Source organism: Schistocerca serialis, chromosome 8 (genome assembly GCF_023864345.2).
Source record: "Schistocerca serialis cubense isolate TAMUIC-IGC-003099 chromosome 8, iqSchSeri2.2, whole genome shotgun sequence".
NCBI classification, from domain to species: domain Eukaryota; kingdom Metazoa; phylum Arthropoda; class Insecta; order Orthoptera; family Acrididae; genus Schistocerca; species Schistocerca serialis.
In genome coordinates this window covers 184,412,048-184,418,583 of record NC_064645.1, presented here as the reverse complement: position 1 = coordinate 184,418,583, position 6,536 = coordinate 184,412,048, and positions in this window count along the sequence as shown.

Genomic DNA, 6,536 nt, shown 5'->3' with positions numbered 1-6,536 from the left:
ATTGGTCAAGAACCACATATATTTAAGTTTGTAATATACGTCTATCCAAAAGTTTATTACAATATTGTGGACAATCTGATGTAAATATGTCAAGAACTTTTCGAGATTTTTGGTAACAACAATAAATGATATATTGTCTAAATATAATAATATAGGTATACATATTTATATACTATGTATATTTTTAGAAATATAATCTGTTTGTCAAAATTTTTATTAAAGTGATAAACAAGAACTTTTGCAGTTAAGATCATGAGTTGAAATATTTTTATTTTCTGAGTGATCAGTTTCTAAGGTCTAGCTGTCATCTTCAGTTCTACAGTATACCAGGAGAAAAACATGACTATGGCAATCTGCATAACATTACAACCAGTATACAAGTGGAAAAATATAATAACCAGATCACACTATTTTTACATACCTTCTGGAAACAATATTAATGTGCACAAATCACAGAACCATAATGAGAGCACACTCTATTTATAAAATAAAAGCGCCACATTGGTGTGTCAAACACGTAAAACAGAGTAAGCAAAAAGTCCATAGTACCAGGAGTGTGCCCCAGACTGGAGGTGATTTCATCATTGGAGCTGTTATAGCTAAGGTGCATCAGGAAAGACATACAGCAGAAGTGCTGATGGGCAGTTACATATTTTGTCAACAGGTGGCATAAGTGAGTCATTACATCCATTATTAAATGTTCTTTGAAATACAAAATTGTATTTGACAAAAACATTGACACAGGATGCTATTACATAAAGAAAAATTATCTATCGCTCTAAGCAAAAACAACCATAATCATTTACATAATATCAGCTTATGGCACAGTATGTTGATTCACCTGAATCACCAATACAATTACATCACATACTACTACATTTATCGTTTATTTATATATGCACATATTACGTCTTGTTGAAGGTAACAATATGTACAATCCTAGTTCCTACACTAACAAGACCATCAACAAAACTATATGAATCACACTATGCTGCAGACATTATAATGTAATTTCAGCAAACATATCGCTAAGAAGGTATTTGCAGGCCAGACTATCTCAGAATTACAGCTCCTAGATTCAAGTATTCTTGGAAAATAAGATATATAGTATAAATAAAACACTTAATATGCTCCAAAATGTGAGCTGCTAGTATGAAGCAACTATAGGTAGGATATTATTGACATAACGAGACTATTATTGTAACATGTGGCTTATCAGATGTTAGAAGAACATACTTAACAAACAGTGTAGAACTTAGGCTACACATTTTTGTATATCTATTTCAGCAGCAGTGTAAAACCGCAATTATTTAATAGTATCATATGCAGGGCAGCAGTGTAAAACCGCAATTATTTAATAGTATCATATGCAGGCAGCAGTCTTGGATTACCTGATGAACCAACATCCAAATGTATTTATTAAGAAAATTATGTGTAGGGATGTAAGCCCTTCAATTAATACAGGAGCTCAGAACTGATAACCTGGTTATACTAGCCTGGAAAATCCTGTTGGTGTACTGTACATTAAAATGCAAATGCTGATTAACATATGTGACCTAGGTCATTCTGTAAATGTTATGGTAAAGATAGGGAATTTAATTTAGATACAGCCTGAAAATTTACAGGCGATAGAATTTACTGATGAGAGTAAAAATGTTGAAATGGTTGTGTATGATATAGACACTTCAGCTCTGAACTTGGTTCACACACTGAAAGTTGGACCATTAATCCTATTGTTGGTCTCGCCAATATCCAAGTTCAAGGTTCAACTACCGTAACATTAAGCCTAATAGTTTAGTGGAAATGATAAAGCAGATGTTATCTGAAATATGGAGTGAAATGTGTACTTAAGATGAAATGAGGGCCTTATGTAATAGAATGTCTACCTTATGCAATGATACTTATTCTCAGATTCCCAGCCTGAGTACCACAGTATCAAACTTAACTTTATAATATAGCATGTTAGCCACTCATGTCACCACTTCTAGGAAGCATACAAGGGCTGACCTGATGAGCAATTATTAATCAATATGCCAATTTACAGTAATGAGGAAACAGAAGTGAAACCTTCAGTTGTTCAGCCAACACTTCAGACTGACACTTTGGAAAAGGTCATTGAGCCTGGAGTGAATCTACCTGAGTGCATGTTAAGCAAAATTTTACTAGAAATACAATAATTGTAGTGACACAATACAAATCAGCAATGTGCAGCCGGAGCAGTTCAATGCAAAACAAGCAGCACATGATACATTGCCATCTACTGTTCCTCAACATAGTGAAAACAATGGTACCACGCTATAAGGTAAAACATTCTGTAGCTAGATGGAAAAAGCAGGTCTGTGACACAATCATAGCTTTTATGGGGTGAGGGCAGTGCCACATGAGTAATCAGTTTTAATCTGTGAATTGTCTGATAAAGAGAAATTGCTGGTGTTCACGACTAGCAGAACCAATAGCAACGGCAAAAAGTAAAATAAAAGTTGTGGTGCAGATCACTATTTGTCACTGCATATAGAGTTTTGTTGTCATGGTACGTCATGAGACGAAACCGTCAGTCTGGTGATGTAACTGATGACACTGCCATTATGTTACACATGACACACTGAGTGCAGTTTGCCAGTCGTTAATAAGATAAGATTTCACTGAAACCTAGACAGCTGGCATAATCCTGGATCAGGACTGTACTCTGATCACTACAAACACAAACCAACACATAAGACACTGACTATTACTTAGAATTGTGTGTGATTTGTCAACTTTTAATGTGAGCTGGCGAAGTAGCCACCTCTCACAACATTAAATGTAACCATAAAGAGTAAACTGAGGGATAAGGTGGGTGCAACCAAAATCATAATGTAAACTTGTTACATTACAGTGATGATATGGAAACATTTTTGACATAAGTTTCTTATGTAAGAAGCGTGCAAATATCGACTTCGACGTTGGGAAATGGTCTTTGAACATAGGTAATCAGGAAATCATAGTAAATTTAATTAAACACAAGTTGGAACAAGGTAAATACTACAAGGCTCTGAGAGTAAGACTACTTAGGATAAAAACACAATGCACCAAAGACACATATACAACCTGTGGTCACACTGAAGTTACAGAAAGTTTAGTGAAAGTTAAGATTGCTGAATCTACTACTATCGGCACACTGCAACAAGCAGTGCTGAGAAATTGATTGTTAAATTGTGCTCATTAGCTCTGCAGGTGACGAAGAAATGTATGATGAAATAAAAGAAATTATTCAGATAGTGAAGGGTGATGAAAATTTAATAGTCATGGGTGACTGGAATTCGGTAGTAGGAAAAGGGAGAGAAGGAAACGTAGTAGGTGAATATGGATTGGGGCTAAGAAATGAAAGAGGAAGCCGCCTGGTAGAATTTTGCACAGAGTACAACTTAATCATAGCTAACACTTGGTTCAAGAATCATAAAAGAAGGCTGTATACAAGGAAGAAGCCTGGAGATACTGACAGGTTTCATATAGATTATATAATGGTAAGACAGAGATTTAGGAACCAGGTTTTAAACTGTAAGACATTTCCAGGGGTAGATGTGGACTCTGGCCACAATCTATTGGTTACGACCTGTAGATTAAAACTGAAGAAACTGCAAAAAGGTGGGAATTTAAGGAGATGGGACCTGGATAAACTGACTAAACCAGAGGTTGCACAGAGTTTCAGGAACAGCATAAGGGAACAATTGACAGGAATGGGGGAAAGAAATACAGTAGAAGAAGAATGGGTAGCTTTGAGGGATGAAGTAATGAAGGCAGCAGAGGATCAAGTAGGTAAAAGACGAGGGCTAGTAGAAATCATTGGGTAAAAGAAGAAATATTGAATTTAATTGATGAAAGGAGAAAATATAAAACTGCAGTAAATGAAGCAGGCAAAAAGGAATACAAACGTCTCAGAAATGAGATCGACAGGAAGTGCAAAATGGCTAAGCAGGGATGGCTAGAGGACAAATGCAAGGATGTAGAGGCTTATCTCACTAGGGGTAAGATAGATACTGCCTATAGGAAAATTAAAGAGACCTTTGGAGATAAGAGAACCACTTGCATGAACATCAAGAGCTCAGATGGAAACCCAGTTCTAAGCAAAGAAGGGAAAGCAGAAAGGTGGAAGGAGTATATAGAGGGTCTATACAAGGGCGATGTACTTGAGGACAATATTACGGAAATGGAAGAGAATGTAGATGAAGATGAAATGGGAGATACGATACTGCATGAAGAGTTTGACAGGGCACTGAAAGACCTGAGTCGAAACAAGGCCCCCGGAGTAGACAACATTCCATTGGAACTACTAACGGCCTTGGGAGAGCCAGTCCTGACAAAACTCTACCATCTGGTGAGCAAGATGTATGAGACAGGCGAAATACCCTCAGACTTCAAGAAGAATATAATAATTCCAATCTCAAAGAAAGCAAGTGTTGACAGATGTGAAAATTAACGAACTATCAGTTTAATAAGACACGGCTGCAAAATACTAACGCGAATTCTTTACAGACGAATGGAAAAACTAATAGAAACTGACCTCGGGGAAGATCAGTTTGGATTCTGTAGCAATGTTGGAACACGTGAGGCAATACTGACCCTACGACTTATCTTAGAAGCTAGATTAACAAAGGGCAAACCTACGTTTCTAGCATTTGTAGACTTAGAGAAAGCTTTTGACAATGTTGACCGGAATACTCTCTTTCAAATTCTGAAGGTGGCAGGGGTAAAATACAGGGAGCGAAAGGCTATTTACAATTTGTACAGAAACCAGATTGCAGTTATAAGAGTCGAGGGACATGAAAGGGAAGCAGCGGTTGGGAAGGGAGTGAGACAGGGTTGTAGTCTCTCCCCGATGTTATTCAATCTGTATATTGAGCAAGCAGTGAAGGAAACAAACGAAAAATTCGGAGTAGGTATTAAAATCCAGGGAGAAGAAATAAAAACTTTGAGGTTCGCCGATGACATTGTAATTCTGTCAGAGACAGCAAAGGACTTGGAAGAGCAGTTGAACGGAATTGATAGTGTCTTGAAAGGAGGATATAAGATGAACATCAACAAAAGCAAAACGAGGATAATGGAATGTAGTCAAATTAAGTTGGGTGATCCTGAGGGAATTAGATTAGGAAATGAGACACTTAAAGTAGTAAAGGAGTTTTGCTATTTGGGGAGCAAAATAACTGATGATGGTCGAAGTAGAGAGGATATAAAATGTAGACTGGCAATGGCAAGGAAAGCGTTTCTGAAGAAGAGAAATTTGTTAACATCGAGTATAGATTTAAGTGTCAGGAAGTCATTTCTGAAAGTATTTGTATGGATTGTAGCCATGTACAGAAGTGAAACATGGATGATAAATAGTTTGGAGAAGAAGAGAATATAAGCTTTCGAAATGTGGTGCTACAGAAGAATGCTGAAGATTAGATGGGTAGATCACATAACTAATGAGGAAGTATTGAACAGGATTGGGGAGAAGAGAAGTTTGTGGCACAACTTGACCAGAAGAAGGGATCGGTTGGTAGGACATGTTCTGAGGCATCAAGGGATCACCAATTTAGTATTGGAGGGCAGCGTGGAGGGTAAAAATCATAGAGGGAGACCAAGAGATGAATACATTAAGCCGATTCAGAAGGATGTAGGTTGCAGTAGGTACTGGGAGATGAAGAAGCTTGCACAGGATAGAGAAGCATGGATAGCTGCATCAAACCAGTCTCAGGACTGAAGACCACAACAACAACAACATGTTTGTAAGTAAACCTGGTGTTATTAGAATGTACCAATATAATATGGAAGTCCATCCCCATGAAGTTCCCTGTTACAAAATGTATTCTGTCCCTCGACCAAGATGGCAGCCATGGCTGCAGAAATTAAACAAATGCTTGAATGAAGAAGAATTATTTAACCCTCTTTGTAGCCCTATTGAAGTCCCTTGTTATTAACTGTGGACCTGATGGGAGCATTTGCTTGGCTCTAGACATGAGGACATTTAATAAAATCATTGTACCTATCAGAACACATCCAGAAAACTTGGATGAGCAATTACAGAAGCTTCGCAGGGTAAGATATCTTTTTTTTTCGACTCATCAGTCTTCCAACTGGTTTGATGCGGCCCACCAAGAATTTCTCTCCTGTGCCAATCTCCTCATCTCAAAGTAGCACTTGCAACTTACGTCCTCAGTTACCTACTGAATATATTCCAGTCTCTGTCTTCCTCTACAGTTTTTGGCCTCTACAGCTCCCTCTAGTACCATGGAAGTCAGTCCCTGATGTCTTAACAGATGTCCTATCATTCCGCTCCTTCTCCTGGTCAGTGTTTTCCTCTCTGATTCTGGGCAGAACCTCCCGATACCTTACCTTATCAGTCCACCTAATTTTCAACATTGGTCTGTAGCACCACATCTCAAATGCTTTGATTCTCTTCTGTTCCGGTTTTCCCACAGTCCTTGTTTCACTACCATACAATGCTGTGCTCCAAATGTAAATTCTCAGAAATTTCTTCCTCAAATTAAGGCATACATTTGATGCTAGTAGACTTCTCT